We start from the raw sequence: 17,112 nt of genomic DNA, 5'->3' as shown, positions 1-17,112 counted from the left end.
CCTCACACCTGCGCTTGCAAAAGTGGCAGAAGCACTGAGCATCTTGTGACTAATCTGGAAAATTGTCTACTTCAAGCAAAGTGACTTTCAGTGTTTCGGGTAAGCTTCTAACCTCTTTTCCAGCTACACATATGATTTGGAATGCACATATTGTTCCTTCTTCCTGGTAATCTTTCAACTCTAAGCTCTGCCTGGTACAGGACTTTCAGATCATGGCTTTATGCTGAGATCCAAGGAACAGATTACAATGGTCAGGCTGAAAATTAGCACATAGGACGTCTCTAAGTGCAGAGAGACCTCTAGAGAGAAACTGAAACTCAACTCATTGCCAGACTCTGATTTTCAAGTAATAATGGCAACAATTTATTTTTTGCTCACTATATGCCAGGCACTGTTTTAAAACCATTATCCTGTTTTTCACAGGTAAGGGAACTGTGGCACATATATGCTAAGTAACCTGTGCAAGATTGCACAGCTAACAGATGTGAACTCAATTAACTCTATGTGGTTTTTCAAATTAATTTATTCATTAACTCACTCCCCTTCACACAATTAAAAATACTTATGTTAAACAAATTATTATAATTTGTTGATTTTTAAATCAAGAGCCTTGTAATCACTATCATTTTTTTTTTTTTTATCTTCATCATAGCACTTACAGTTGGCTCTGCTCCCTAGGCATGGCCAGTGGCCAAGAATCATTCCAAGTCTCTGCTCCTGCTCTTCTTTCAACTCCATCTGTACCTATCAAAATCCTACATGCCTTCAAGGTCCATTTCAAATACTCTCTTCTTTCTGAAACTTTCCTAGTCATCTAGCTAGATACAATCTCTTATCCCTCATATTTCTCTGTTGGGAAACTGTTATGGTCTAGCTTTTAGTATATATTAGGGTAATTATTTTATCCTCACCTTCTACTCATAAGTTCCCTAGGGGCAGAAATTAAGACATACTCCTCTTTGGATCATCTGTAGGGCCTAACATAGTGCCTTGCAAATAGTGGATGTGGAATATATGTTTACTGAATTTTCAGTTGAGAACTCTGTGTACACGTTGCCATGAAACAAAGAACAGCGAGAGATGGTGAAAAAAATGCAAAGAAGAAGAAAGGTTAGAATTGTAAAGAGCTTAAGAAATCAGCCAGAAGGAAATATGTACAAGTACCCAAAGTCTGCATGGCAAGGGAAGCTAGGAAGAGTGTGGAAGCTAGGAACCATGTGAAAATCTATTTGATCAGAAAAACTGTTAGTGTTTTACAAAATGAAACTCTCCTATCTTGGAAGACAGAGTCAATAATGTTCAGTCTTCCAAAATTATATACTTCTCCCAAATTTCTGCTAAAATAATTTGACACTAATCCAGCTGACCATTTATTATACAGCATTAGATAGTTAAGCTTTCTGTATGGATCTGACTCTTCTCTTGCTATTAGTTGAATCTTCTTGACCTTATGTTCTGCCATTTACCACCAATCTAAATTATTTTATTATGTTAACTATCATGCTGGATTCCCACTGTTCTCTTGACCCTGTGATAGGAATATTACCAGCTATATGCTGTCCTCTTTATAACCTTGTGTTTTTCCTCGTGGCATGTTCTTATGCCACATGGTTCCTACCCCATTTCCTGTAGCTGGGTTCAGCCCAAATTCTCAATCAGTATGGCTTCCATATGCCAGCTCATGAATCAGTGTCGGTCTGTGATGGAGTTTACTCCCGCTGGGGATGAAATTTAATTATATTTTTGTAATGTTTTCTGTTTGTCTATTTCTCTTAATTTATATTTATCTTTTTTTACAGAGACTAAGTTAATCTTATAATTCAATGTATTCAACTGAAAAAGTTGTTTTTATATTAACACTCTGGCCTTTCTGCTTGTTTTTAAATTCACTTTTATGGTATAACAGTGATAATTAGTTGTTGATAGTTGTGTGTGTGTGTATATGTGTTCTTATGTGTCAAAATAAAGCGCTGGCAATCTAATATTAGTTTTCCAGGTATTTATCTACATTTATCTATTTAAACACACACAAACACTTTCTTCTCTTTTTTTTTAACTGACCTGGGAACCTCTGCTCAGAAGGATGCTGATAACCTTAATGAGTGCATGCAAGGATTAGAGCAAACCAATTCCAATTAATGGTCTTATTCTGCTGGTGGTGGGCTGCCATTTTCTTCAAGTATAAAAGCCAGTATGTTTTATTTAGTTCAGTTACACAATGGTATGAATTTCTTCCAAGAGTCTACCTAAGGAAAATCTATGTATTTATTAAGGTAAGAAGTCTATTAAGCAACACCATTTATAATCATTCCACATAACGTATAGAGTGTGTAAATAGTGCTCCTGAACAGTCTATAGAGAGATACATTCATATATTTACCCTTGAATCAGGCACTCCCATATTGCAGCATATTTGTATTTATAGATTTTTTTTCCCTTGGAACTCAGCCTCACAGACACTTCAGTGCAGTCTCTCACCATCCTTTTGCAGCTTCCTGGTGGAGATGACATTTGCTCAGCTAGAGAATAGACACTTTCTAGCTGAGTTGCGCATCACACTGATACCCTAAGGCCTGGCTGATTGGCTGTCAGAGGACTCCAGCTGTTTAGCTGCCGTGATATGTCTTTCATAGGAAAAGACATTTCCTGGAACATCAACAGCTTGTTAAGGACTGGGGAGTGCAGGGGAGAAAATTTACAATTTTGGAGGAACTGAGTGTTTTGAACTTGGAGGAGGCATGAAGATGAAACAGAGAAAGGGATAAAGGGGAGGCTTTTCCCCTGTGTTTGAAAGACTCATTTTCAGAGCTAACCTTACAATTTGTGATGAGCAGCCCTCCACAGCTTAGCAGGTCAAGTATTGGTAGGAAAAGCAAATCTGTTACCCACCCTAGGGGTGCACAGACCATATGAAGATGTAAAGTCATCAAAGAAGCTGGAAAACTCCTCATGAAATTGTCAGCAATTTCATTTCAATCTGATTTTCTTAGTGCCTTGATTTCCTCTTCTGAAAATCAAGGGTGAAGAATACTCTTGGACATGCTTATAAGATCCCAGAGATCAAAACGTTGACCAAAGACACCTGGATTCTAAAGGTCCCTTTGGGAAGCCAAGTTGGTAACCAGAGCACACAGAAGGGAGGATCACAGTGCTAATGAGGCCGTGCTTGCCAATTTGAAGCCCATGTGGGCCAATTAGCTCTGCTTTCTTTCGCCGCCATCAACTAACCCCTGAACTCTGGCCACTCACCTCACAGATCTATGCCATTGGTCACTGGGGTCAGCAAGAGAGTGTGTGGTTGTCTCAGTGAAAATTTAACAGAGCATGTTTCCAAGTGTCACCTTGATGTGTGAGGGGCAGCACAGGAACTCCTCAGGGTATCAAGTACTGTTTAATGGTCTCCTGGAGTCCTCCTGCCATCTGTGCTTCCCACTCTGACATATCTTATTACTCTCTATTGTCTTTGTCTGCTTGCCTATTTGTTTTCTCCCACCAAACTGTGAGCTCTTTGAGAACTTATATTGGCTTAACATAAGTATTGTATCTTACTTAATTCTGTAACCTTGGCAACTCACACAGTATAGACACATAGCAAGAGCTCTGTAAACCTTAGGTGACTGAATGAAGGAATGTAAAGGGCCTATCTCTAGCATTCCCAAACATGGTTTGACAACAATTCAGTGGGTCAGCAATTCCACCATAAAAATCTGCAAAAATTTCCGGAATAAATGCATATAATTCACTCCAAAAATTTTAACAGATAAATGCCTTTGCAAAAATATTACCTATGAGCCAAGAGACAGATGTGGATAGTAAGAAATCAGTCTGCCGGGGTAATATAAGCACCTAAAGTTTGTTAATCAGTAACCTAACCCTGGCTTATTCAGTTGCATATGCAACAAAGCAAAGCCCTTTTGAATAAAAAATAAAATCATCATCTGAATTTACAACGGAGAGTCGCTCCTCTGGATTGGAGGTTCCTAGAAGGTAAAGATGGTGCTTCATCCAAAGGCCATACTCATCAAATGCACTAGGGAAGAAAGATGAGCACTTTGAGTTCTGATTTCAGTAATAAGTGAGCCATACTCTCTCACCTAGCCTCCCTGTGTCTCTGAGGCCTAAAACATACTACCCTCTACTCATGACTGTCCATGCTTGTCAGGATTACTTTATTAGTTGTTTAATGTTCAACTCAGATGTCACTCCCTCTAGGATGTCTTCACTGACCACCATCCCCAAGGTGGATTCTGTGACTATGCTATATACTTCCATAGAGACCATGATTTCTTCTTTTATTGGAACTTTTTATGTTTTATTGTAATTTTTCCTTTACCTATTTACCTTCTCTGATAGACTGTGAGTTTGTTGACAATGACAAAATTAGGTCTGGGGTAGAGTAATTGTTATGACCAAGGAAGTTTGGGATATGCAGTTCTAATTCATTGTGCTCACAGTCCTGGATGAATAGTTAAATATAAAACACTGCCACTAGCCAACCCAATCAGAAACATAGTTTTGATTCCAAAATTAACCCCTTTGCTCCCAAATATTAGTTGGAGAAAGGCGAAGGAGTGAGGAATACCCAGTGAGGTAGCTACTATTCTATGACCATTTTATGGAGAGATAAACTGAAGGTTTGACAGTTTATGTGATTTTCCTAGTTACTTACTCTAAGCGCCGGAGCCAACATTCAAAGCCAGATCTGTTTTTTGTTTTTTATTTTTTGTTTTTTTCCAAAATTGTATTTTGAAAATGTTTAAAATACAGAAAAGTTTAAAGGGGTTGAAAATCATATAACTACCATGTAAATTCTGCCACTAATATTTTACTCTTGTTTGTTTTATCACTTATTCACCATCTACTTGTCTCTCTACTCATTGATCAATTTATCTTAATTTTGATGCATTTCAAAGTAATTGCAGACATCAATATACTTCAACTATATGCTATATGATTATAGCATGCATATCATCAACTAGGATTTAATATTTGTTTGCAGGGTGTTTTCTTTTGATGTAAAACCTACGATGAAATGCACAAATCTTACATGTACATTTGCTGGACTTTGATAAATGCATATACCTCAGCTACCCAAACCCCTATAAAGATTTAGAACATTATAATTCCCCTAAAAAGTTATCTTATGTCCTTTTCAGTTAATGCCACCACCATATCCAGAGGCAACCACTGTTCTGGAATTCTTCCATCATAGTTTAGTTTATTCTGCTCTAGAGTGTATAAAAATGGCATCACAAGGTATGTACTCTTTTGTGTAAGCATTTACCAATGTGGTTTTATAAATCAGTATTGTGTTCTATTCCATTATTGAATTGTGCTCCATTATATGGAGATACCCCAGTTTGTTTACTTATTCTCCTATTGATGGATAATATTTGTACTTTCTGGTTATTATGAGCACTGCTGCTATGAAAATTTCTGTACAAGTCTTTGTGTGGATACATACTTTCATGTCTCTTGAGTACATACCTGAGAATGGAATTGTTAGGTCATATGGTATGTATGCTTAGTTTTATAAGAAATTGCTATACATGTTTCCAAAAGTGGTTGTACCATTTTAACACTCCCATCAACAAAGTTCAATAGTTCCAATTCCTCCACATTCTCATCAACACCTGTTTTTGTTGATCTTTTACATTTTAGTCACAGTGATGGGTATGTGATAGCATCTCATTGTCTAACTCAGACTTTTTGAGTTTCAGAATTAATGGCTTTTTCATCCTGATCACATTACAAATGTATGTAGGTATATAAAAATAACTAGAAACTCATAGTACGAGGCACATGAGAAGCGCAATATAAATAAAGTGCCAAAACATCATAGAGAGATAGAACTTCCAGCTGAGATATACAATATGATGTCATATATTCATTTTTTTTCATTCATTCAAAAATATTTATGAAGAACCTATTAGGTAGTGGGGATATAACAGTAAACAAAACTACAAAGGTCCCTGCCATCATAGAACATTAATTCTTTTGCTGCTGTTGTTGTTGACACCGGGTCTCGCTCTGTTGCCCAGGCTGTAGTGTAGTGGCACAATCATAGCTCACTGCAGCCTCGACCTCCCAGGCCCAGGTGATCCTCCTGCCTCAGCCTCCCAACCCAGGCTGGTCATGAAACATAAATTCTAATGGGGTGAGGGGACACAATAAACAAACTAGTAAAATGCCTCTCAGATGGTGATAAGTGCCATTGGGTAAAATAATACAGGGAAGATGGGGAATAGGGAAGGCTGAAAGGAGGTGACTATTTTATATAAAGTAGGCAAAGCATTTATTTAAGATAGATCTTGAAGAATGACTAAGGTTCAACCTAAAGCAAATAAGTAGAAGAACTTCAAATAGGGTATGGGTGGACACAAAGATAACATTGATCAGTGTGAAAGAACAAGGACTGAGTGTGGTAGGAACCTCAGGTCTGTCTTGGAGCACACTGGGAAGCAAAGCTGAAAAGACTAGGGAGAGCAGTTTATGGAACTTGTAACTATTTCATCAGGCAACAAAGAGCTACCGACAGGGTTTCAGCAAGATGAACCCAATAATGGACCTATAAAAAAACTGAATTTGTGGCATTTCATTTGGTTGAATAAATATTTTGCAGTGTCTACTATGTGGTTCACAGAAAGGATTGTAGGAGGGAGAAACTAAAGACTGTGCTGAGAAGTAGGAAAAATAACGAGTTATCTGCTGCCATTAATAAATATCTTAACTAAGACTGTGGAAAGTAATTGAAAGATAGAAAATTTATTGAGGAGATAGAATTAAGAGCCTTGGTGACTTAAGGTGGCTGTGGGAAGGGTGCTAATCTCTTTTCTGCTTGGAATAGCATATATACATCTTCCAGTAGCAACAACAACAACAACAAAATGAATATTGGCAGCAGTACCCATACAGAATCAGGCCTTCCTTTTGAAGAATTGGGACATTTTCCATTGCCTTTGCTAGAGCATAGTCCTCCACCCTCCACTCTCCAGTCCAGAGTGGTTGCGCCTATTCGAACCTCTGTGTTTCTATACAGTATCAGAGGAATCGCAACAACTTGGGCCATGGCATCCAAGGGTATGAAAAATGCTCACCAGAATTTTTACACATGGTTGAAAAGGTGGTTCTTTCCAAGAAAAAAAAACAAAACAAAAGAAAATACCGAGGAGCAATACTACCACTACCACCATCTAAACTTCTTCTACTGGCTTGTCAAATGCCTGAAAGTTTCACCATTCGATGGGAGAGTTCAGAGTCAAAGATTCAATATTTAGGCCCTTCTGGAATCATGTGCATTGAAATTAATTGAGAATTCTTGCTTGAGAGAAACAAGAGATTCACATGGATTCATGTGTCTCATGCCTCAATTACCCTTCATTCATTGAGTAGAATGGGAACCTCAACAGAAGACATGACATAGTTAACTGAGGATGGGTGATAGAGATAGTAAGAAGATCTATAGTTAACTGAGGATGGCTGGTGGGGATATTAAGAAGATCTGCAACAGAAAATAGGCCTAGGCCGAGTTCCAACTGATGGGCAAGTATGAGCCTAAGTCAGTTGTTTAAGGGTGTGAATGAATGGGAGAATGAGTCACCAAAAGGCAATAGCAGCAGGATACCTGCTTCAAAGATTTTCCTGTCATCAAATTGCTGGACTGTGGAAAGTTCAAAAGGATAAGAATCACTGGCTTTATTAAATTGTATCTGCAATAAACCAAAGCTCTGGAACTTAAAAATGTCAGTATCACAACAGAGGTTCCCAGCCTGGGACACCTCACCATCCTCTGCATACTCAAAGATGACCTCTTTCAGGGCCCTCCACTCTCTCTCAAAATACAGTACTGACTGAGTCACCACAGTGGGCCCCCATTTAGCATCTGCTGCCTATATGTCACTTTACTCAGTGAATTCCTGCTCCTTGGTTAAAGACACTGCTGCTTTTCAAAGCAGTAAGTAGGGGTAGGAGAAGGTGGATCTCAACTCACCAAGTGTCAAAGTAATGAGCCGGGGAAGTGAAGCAAAGTGAAGCCAATGATCAGCAGCAGCAGGAGCTACAAAGAAGGCTTCAACCAACCTTCACACCTCTCACTTTAACTAAAGGGTTGGTAAAGAAAAGGGCCTTGTGAGGCATAGGACAAAAGGCAGTGCCTGGGTAGAGTGGGTACTGGATCAATGAATGTTGAATGAAAAAGTCAGAAAAGTAGCATGAGGCCAGGTAGAGGTGCCCAGTGCCCAGAGGTAGATATTTGCTTTTTTTAAGAAAAAAATCCTGCCTCCCTCTACATATCGTGGCATCCATTTTTTTCTTCTAAAATGCAGAAAGCCGTCTCTCTTTTGTGCCTTTATAGATACAAGATGCATCCCTTTGCATGGGATCTGGGTGTGTGGGTGTACATGTAAATAACTGTAGCATAATTGTAATCCACGGAATGAGCCTGGTTCACATGAGAGACCCACTAATTTGAACTCTACACACACGGAATTGGTGATGACTTAACCAGTGGGTGTTGTAAACAAGATAATAAGGGAGATGCTTCACCTATTCAAGGAAATATTCAAGTAACCACTTATGTCAAACACAGGAATAATTCTTATTAATATTTTTAAGTGACCCCTCTAGAGACCTATATCCGAGGCAATACAACATTAAAATGCTTCATTAATTCAGACTGGTCTCTGCTCACCATCTCAATCGGTTATTCCAAGTCATCAATGTTATACCACAGTTTAAGAAATATGGAAAATGATTTGACTGTGAAGGTATAGCTAATGTTAAATGTTCCCTGAAAAGCTTGAGGTTTGAACTGAGACACTGAAAGCCCTAAGAGGGCTGCTCAAAATGTGGAGGGTTCTCTGAATTCAGTCAAGGATATTCTTATGAATTCGAAAAAGGGAGAATTTTTGTCCACTTCAATTATATTCTATCATTCTGCGGACAGTTTCCACTTGTAAAATACCACTAGAGTATGCTCTACCTTGGGGGAAAAAAATTCTTTTAAGTCTCTAGAGATGTGAAAGAATGAACCAAGTATCTTTTAAAGTGAAGTGTTTACACTCTATACTGTTTATCTTCCCATTTACAGACAAAGAAGCCTTTCCTAAGAGCTTGCTCAAAAGTATTTAAAACATATTTCTAGGGGAGAAGAACAAGAGAGGCAGATTGAGTTTGAGCTCAAAGAAGATCTGGGAGTGAAAACCCACATATGAAAACTGGAAATTGCAGCTCCTACTTGCTAAAGTACACCTAGGCTGAGATTAGCAGAATCACACGGTGGGGAGGGTCTCTAGTTTAATAAAGGTAATCCAACTCATTAGATTTCAGATAAGATTGGAAATAATGAAATATTTGGGAAGAAAAACAGAACAGAGTCCATCTCTAAAGAACCAACAATAGCTTTGGCTAGCAAAACAAACTATAAGATAAGCAGTCCCAGCAATACTGGTATAATTAGCAAAGAATAAAAATTAGTAGACTATATTTCTCCTTACCCTGAAGTATGGGGAGAGAAACTGGTAACATTGACAGGCCCAATCGGAACTCAGAGGAAGAGAGAACAAGCTAAAAGGACAGTCTCTGACTTTGCATTTATTTTCCAACCCCACCTGCTTTTAGTGCCTTAGAAAACAGAGGAGACATACACAGCAGGGAAAATGCTTTAGTTTTTTAATAATGAAACAGCATAATCTAATAGGTAAAGTTGTGCACTGAAAGTCAGGAGAGCTATCCTCTAGTCCAGCTCTGTCCTTTCCTGGTTGTGTGACCTTAGGCATGTCATTAAACCTCTCATGCCTCCAGTTAATTGGTGTATACAGTGTGAGCCTGGGTTTAATTGTGTAATTTTGGATACAATGCACTTATGTAAAATTATCTCTGAAGTTCCTAAATATTATTTTAAAATTATATAGTATCACAAAAGCTTTAATAGTCTATAATTCAATGATTTCATCTACCCACGAAAAAATTGTAGCCCCCAGAGATTTAGCTACGGAGAGTATGTACATGCGTGTGCATGCAAAGAAGAGAGGAGGAGAAAGACAGAGGGAAATGATTCATTATGAGTGCACAATAAAACCAACAAGAAGAAAATAGATGGTTTAAAAATAAATTGATGTCTAGTTATTTTGACTTACTCTAAACAAGCCTGCAAAAGGGATGGGTTGCAGCCTGAAAAGTCTGTTTGGAAAGCTCCCTCAGATTTTTAACCACAAATCCTGTCTCAAAGTCCTGCAAAGGAAATTCTCTTGTGAGTCTTTAAATCTCCATCAGCTGATACATGAAAATGAGGGTAGGACCAGCTACACGGTGGGGAATAAACCAGCATGACCCTACTTTTATGCCATACAAATGCCTTGTAACTGTTCTTGGAGTGCAACAGACAGCTTACTTTGTTATTAGCAAGCTGAGTATTATTTTTACAAGATAAACAACAAACCCAGACTCAGAACAGTGGCTGGCAAACATTTTGCACAAAAAGCCAGATAGTAAAGATTTTAGGTTTTGCAGGTCACATACTGCCTCTGTCATATATTCTTCTTTTGTTTGTTTATTTTTGTTTTCATTTTTTTTACAATCCTTTAAAATTGTGAGTACAGGCTGGGCACGGTGGCTCATTCCTGCAATCCCAGCACCTTGGGAGTCTGAGGCGGAAGGATTGCTTGAGCCCAGGAGTTCAAGACCAGCCTGAGCAACATAGGGAGACACTGTCTCTACAAAAAATTAAAAAATTAGCCTGGCATGGTGGCACACACCTACAGTCCCAGCTACTCAGAAGGCTGAGGTGGGAGGATCACTTGAGCCCAGGAGGTTGATGCTGTAGTGAACCAAAATCATGTCATTGCACTCCAGCCTGTGCCACAGAGGGAGACCCCATTTCAAAGCAAAAAAAAAAAAAAAAAAATCATGAGTACAAAAACAGGCCATAGGGTGGATTCGACCTGCTGTCAGTAGTTTGGCTACTCCTGCACCAAATTAAGCAAGCAAGTAACAGTGGTAGTGTGGGCTCAAATCTACCAGGTCAAATAGTCAAACTCCAATAGACTCAGACCAAGTAAATCTATTAAGCTATGTTCCAAAAGAGCTGTGGCAGAATGTATAGGCAAGGAAGTACATTGGGGCCCTTGGAGAATAGCCACAGCCTTTCTTCAAGGTATTACGATTGACATTATTTATAGCTAAGATTTGAACCCTGGCAGACCAACTCCAAAGTCAATGTTCTCACCCACTGTGCATATGCTGAAATAGCACTTTGTGAGTGGCTTTGTAGAGATCTCTCACATTTTAGATAAACAGGGTGTTCCGTGCTTTTCCTGTAAGTTAACTCCTATTTTCTCAGTGATTTACATGAAAATTTCAGACGGACTGTCAATATATACTTGTTCCTAACAAATTAGTCTTAAGCTTCACTGCCTCCTCCCCCTTCCCCCAATCTTCCTTGCCAAAGTACTAAATGATGTATAAACAAATACTTAAAAATACAAACAACAATTCTGATATATATAGGATTCCTTTAGGAATAATTTTATAAGCTAAAGAGTCCTTTCAAAATATGAGTGATTCCTCAGTGGAACAGCCTAGAAAGTCCAGAACTAAACCCAAACACACACAGGAGCTTAGTATATGCTAAAGGTGGTATTTACATTTATGGGGAAGATATAGTTGATTAAATAGTATTGAGACAATTGGGCAGAAATCTAGAAGAAGAGTAAAGTTGAATCCACAACTCACATCTGACCCAAAACAAATTCCAGATGGGTCAGTGTTTTAGCATAAAAAATAAAACTATGAAAAAGAGTAGAAGAAAGGTCATTTAAAAATAATCTTGGAATGGAGAGAAGTGCTTTCTAAGTATGACACAAAATCCATAAGCCAAAAAAGAAAATAAATATTTTTTTCAGGGCAAAAATTCCATGATGTTAAAAAAATTCACAGACAGAAACATTGGCAATTTATATTACAGAAAATGAATTAACTTTCTTAATATAAAAAGATCTCCTGTAAATCAATTTTAAAAGATCAACAGGCAAATTGCAAATGGTCAAGGATAATAAACAGATTATTTGTAGGAAATGAAATACTAAATTAAAAATAGTACAGTTGCTCAACTTCATCCATAATAAGAGAAATGTAAATTTAAAACCTCATTGAGATGATTTTCCACCTGTCAGACTGGTGATTATTAAAAGCAAGTTTTCTAACAACTTGCGCTGGTAAGGCTGTGGGGTAACGGTCACTCTTACGAGTTGTTGAGGGGAGTGTAAATTGGCACAACCTGTATGGACAGCATGTTTGCCATACCTACCAAAATTTGAAATGCACTTACCTTTGGACCTAACAATTCCACTTTTAGGAATTTATTCTATAGATGTGTTCATGCATAATAAATGACAAATATATAAAGGTATTAATTGGAGTATTTACTGGAAAAAAAACCTGAAATGTTTATCAATAGGACACATTTTTATAAATTATGGTAGATCCAAATGGACATCTGTATGTTACTGGTAGAAAATCCTTTCCAAAATATATACTTAAGTGAAAAAGCAAGGAATATAACCATGTTTATAGTATATAGTATGCTACCATTTGTCTAAAAGCTGGGACAAAATAATGTATATCTGCATGCGAAAGGCAGCAGAGCATAATGGTTAAGAGCATGGATTCTGAAGCAACCAGCCTGGATTTGAATCTTGGCTCTACCATGTAATAACTGGACTTCTTTGTGCCTCAGTCTCCTCATCTGTAAAGTGGAATTAATAACAGTACCTACCTCTTTGAGCTGTTTTGAGGATTAAATGAGTTAATATTCTCAAAGTCTTAGAATAGTACCTCAGACACATAGTAAGGACTACTTAAGCATTTGTTAAATAAATAGCAGAGAATATGCCTGGGAGGTTACATATAAAAAGTTGCATCTAGCTAAAGGGCAAAAATGAAAGGAAATTTATACCTATTGAATATTCTACCAAATGCTTATATAATACCTATTTTTTTTTTTTTTTTACTTACATGATATTTAAAGTGTAAGTGAGTTCTATTCCCTAGCACCCTCAACTTACCTGGACTCATCCCCTCTCTACCCATTCTCTTTTTTGGCCCATCATTTCCACTTTCCATGCCTTCTGCTGTTGCTTCTTATTAAGTTTACTATCCCGTTCCTTTCTTTACCCCAGTCCCTTTACTTGTCTCTAACTTTCTACACTGTTTCATGACTTCACAGCCTTCACAGCCTTCTTTCTGCTGCTCACGCCCTAATCCACCTTTCACTGATGCCAACACCACATTCTCAAAGTTTCAAATGTAGATATCCCATTGCCTCAAACTCAGCACATCAAAGTGAGCATGTCACCCCTTCTCATTTCAACCTCTCTATTTTTATCTCCCAAGCTAGAAACTTGACAGTTAACTTTGACTTTTCTGTCTACTTCATCCCCTACACCCACCAAATCCATCAATGTATCCTTTCACATGTCTCTTCTTGACTATTTGCTATTAACAGGTATATTGGCTTATACCAGCACTTCTCAAACTTTAATGGGCATAATGTGCATATGTATCAGCTGAAGAGCTTGTTAAATACAGATTCTGAATCAGTAGTTATGGTAGCTAGCCTACAAAATAGCCTCCAATGACCTCATGTCCTGTTATCTCTTCCTGTGTAGTCCTCTTGCACATCGTATCAGGGTTGGCCTGCATGATCGAGAACATAAGGTTAGAAAGTGATAGTAGACTATTTGTGAGATTAGATTATAGAAGACAATGTTGCTTTTGTCTTGGTTTCCCTCTGTCTCTTTCTCTCTCTCTGATTACTCACTCTGAGTGAAGATAGTTACCATGTTGAGAATTCACACAGACAGGCTATGGAGAGGCCAACATAGTAACGACCTGAAGCCTCCAGTCAACAACTAATGAAAACTGAAGCCTCTTGCCAATGGCCACATGAGCAAGTTTGGAAGTAGGTCCTTCAACCCCCAATCAAGCCTTCAGATGACTACAGCTCTAACCAAACTCTTGAGTACAACCTCATGAGAGAACCATCTCTGAGCCAGAACCACCCAGCTAAATTACCCCTGATTCCTGACCACAGAAACTATGAGATATACATGTCTGTGGTTTTAAACTATCAAGTTTTAAGGTGGTTTTGTTATGCAGCCGCAGATAACTTAGACCAGTGGTCCCCAACCTTTTTGATACCAGGGACCGGTTTCATGGAAGACAATTTTTCCATGGACTGGGGGGAAGGAGGGCTGGTTTCAGGATGATTCAAGTGCATTACCTTTATTGTGCACTTTATTTCTATCATCATTACACTGTAATATATAACATATATACATGTATATATTACATGTAATAAATACATGTATATTTTATTACATGTAATATATACAATGACAGAACATCAGACATTAGATTCTCATAAAGAGTGTGCAACCTAGATCCCTCGCATGTGCAGTTCCCTCGCAATAGGGTTCGTGCTCCTATGAGAATCTAATGCCACTGCTGATGTGACAGGAGGCGGAGCTCAGGTGGTGATGCTCAGTTGCCTGCTGCTCACTTTCTGCTGTGTGGCCAAATTCCTAACAGGCCACAGATCAGTACTGGTCTGTGGCCCAGACAGTATATCTGGATGGAGCCTGAAAAAATTCTGCATTCCTAATAAGCTCCCAGAGGATACCGATGTTAATGCTGCTGGACCTTGCTTGAGTAGCAAGCCCTATACCATTACAGCAGCCTCCCACCCAATCCCTACCCCAAGTATCTCTCTGCTCCAATCCTATTACGTTCCTATTTCACAACCTACAATGATTCCCTGTCACCTATTGTATAAAGTCAAAGTCCTCACCCTGTCTGTCAAAATCCTTTGGCAGCTGGCCATATTTATGCTTTTAGTAATATTTCTTACTGCTCTCCACCAGGCACTTTCTGCTCCTGTCAACCTGATCTCCTCTCAACCTTCTGCACACATCACATTTATTCCTTTTCCTGGGCTTTCTATTATCACTGTGTCCACTTATTTCCTACCATCACCAGTATACATATAACTAACATGTCTTGCACCCTCCTCTGCTATCCAAACTCAACCTCCAAGGCCTAGCTCAGGTCTTATTTCCCCCATAAAATCTCCCCCCCTTTATTTTTACCTAACAGTTTTATGAATCACAATCTCAACTTCCAAGCTTAATTTTAAGCAATTTTAGGTCAGGAATATATCTCATAAGTCTTAATAGCTCTGGGGCACCCAGCACAGGGTTGGACACATACAAAGTAAGTAAGTGTCAATTGGCTGAATCTGCCTGTCACATTCAATGTGGTCGCATGCCTACCAGCACTGCCAAAATTTACTCCCAGGTTTTACAACAACAGAGAGAATCCCTGAAAAAATCCACTCCCCTCTTCCCTGCCACCTTCCTCCATACCAAGTTACTGTCTTATTTATTCTTTCTACATCACTGGCAAGTAACAAGGTAACATATTGAGAGGACAGCTTTTATTATGGGCAGCAATAGAAGGGGAAATAATGTCACAGCTAATCCAAAAGCCATTTCATTTTGGATCCGAAATCCCTTCTTTGATCAGGAAGGCAGATGTGCTGTGAACTCATTAGGGTTTCCCTAAGCAGTGTGAGTCATCCACAAGAACACATTGAGAAGGCAGCCAAGGGAGATAGACCTGAGAACACAGTGGCTGATGAAGGAAGACCATCTGAGAAAGATAAATACCCAACGACAGATAACACACATTGAAGGTAATGAACAAAACAAGTAACACAGAGGTGAAGACAGACCAAGACAGACATGATCCTGAGGCCTTGCATATTCCACACATCAGACCATAAAGACCATTTTACAAAAGAACAACATGCACTATATTTTGAATGTTTACTATCTGTCAGACGTTGTACTATTCACTTTTCACAAATCAACTCATGTTAATCCATACCACAATTCTGTGAGTTAGATGCTAAGGGTAGTTCCATTTCCCTGATAAGGAAGCTGAGGCTCAGAAAGGTTAAGTGACTTCTCCATGATCAAACAGCTAGAAATTGGTTGAGCTGGGACTTGAACCCAGTACTATCTGAAGCTAAAGCCCTTATTCTCAATCTCTATATTCTAGGTCTAGCCCTCATCCTCATTTTGGTAGATAATGCATGGAAATATCTATGACAGATTCATGGAAATTTAGAAAGCAGGAGAAAGTTACTCTTCAGTTCCTATGCACACCTAGATACCTCATAACCTCCTGCCCTTTGACTGCCCTAGGCTATCCAGAGCATCTCATCACGTGGGGAAGGAACCCTAGCATTATGCTTCCAAGGAGGTATGCTCATTCTATATACATATATATGTGTGTGTATATTTATATGTGTGTGTGTGTGTGTGTGTGTGTGTGTATATTTTTTTTTTTTTGAGACGGAGTCTCACTCTGTCACCAGGCTGGAGTGCAGTGCAGTGGCATGATCTCGGCCCACTGCAACCTCCGCCTCCTGGGTTCAAGCGATTCTTGTGCCTCAGCCTCCCGAGTAGCTGAGATTACAGGCACATGCCACCATACCCAGCTAATTTTTGTATTTTTAGTAGAGACAAGGTTTCACCATGTAGGACAGGATGGTCTCAATCACCTGACCTCAAGTGATCTGCCCACCTCAGCTTCCCAAAGTGCTGGGATTACAGGCATGAGCCACCTTGCCCAGCTGCACATTTTGTATTTTAAGCCCTTAATTCCAAAGCCTGCCGGGTGGCAATTAGTGTAATTAAATAATTAAATTCTGTTACCAGGTAACTAACGGATTACCCCTCCCAGGTAATACAAAGCATTAGCTCTATTAAAACAGAACACCCTAAAGAGGCAATCTAACAACAGGAATTTGGGCACTTTGCCAGGCCCAACAGAAAGCAAGTTTGGAGCCAAAAAAACCCTTTTCATGCCCCTCCTAGCATGCCTCTTCTTCCTTTGGGTTTGATGTATGACTAAAACACATCATTGCTTGCACTTTTCTTATTTAACAACAAGCAGTAGAACAGAATGTGGCTTCTTTAAAAAAAATTCTAATGAAGTTTCCAATTCTCAATTAAAAGAAACATCTTTCCATCCATCTATTTATCCCTGCCA

The 17,112-nt window shown here is 38.8% G+C and overlaps 2 long non-coding RNA genes across 3 annotated transcripts in view; one reads left to right on the top strand and one right to left on the bottom strand.

Moving 5' to 3' along the window:
• The window catches only part of LOC103880880, a 120,381-nt gene that overhangs the window by 72,556 nt on the left and 30,713 nt on the right, over nucleotides 1-17,112 (bottom strand). The window lies entirely within an intron of this gene.
• Nucleotides 8-16,406, top strand: LOC116271939. The gene is made up of 3 exons (XR_004180672.1): nucleotides 8-99; nucleotides 5,157-5,256; nucleotides 16,263-16,406. It is a non-coding gene; the product is annotated as an uncharacterized LOC116271939 (long non-coding RNA).

Source organism: Papio anubis, chromosome X (genome assembly GCF_008728515.1).
Source record: "Papio anubis isolate 15944 chromosome X, Panubis1.0, whole genome shotgun sequence".
Lineage (NCBI taxonomy): Eukaryota > Metazoa > Chordata > Mammalia > Primates > Cercopithecidae > Papio > Papio anubis.
This window is presented reverse-complemented; position numbering and strand designations above follow the sequence as displayed.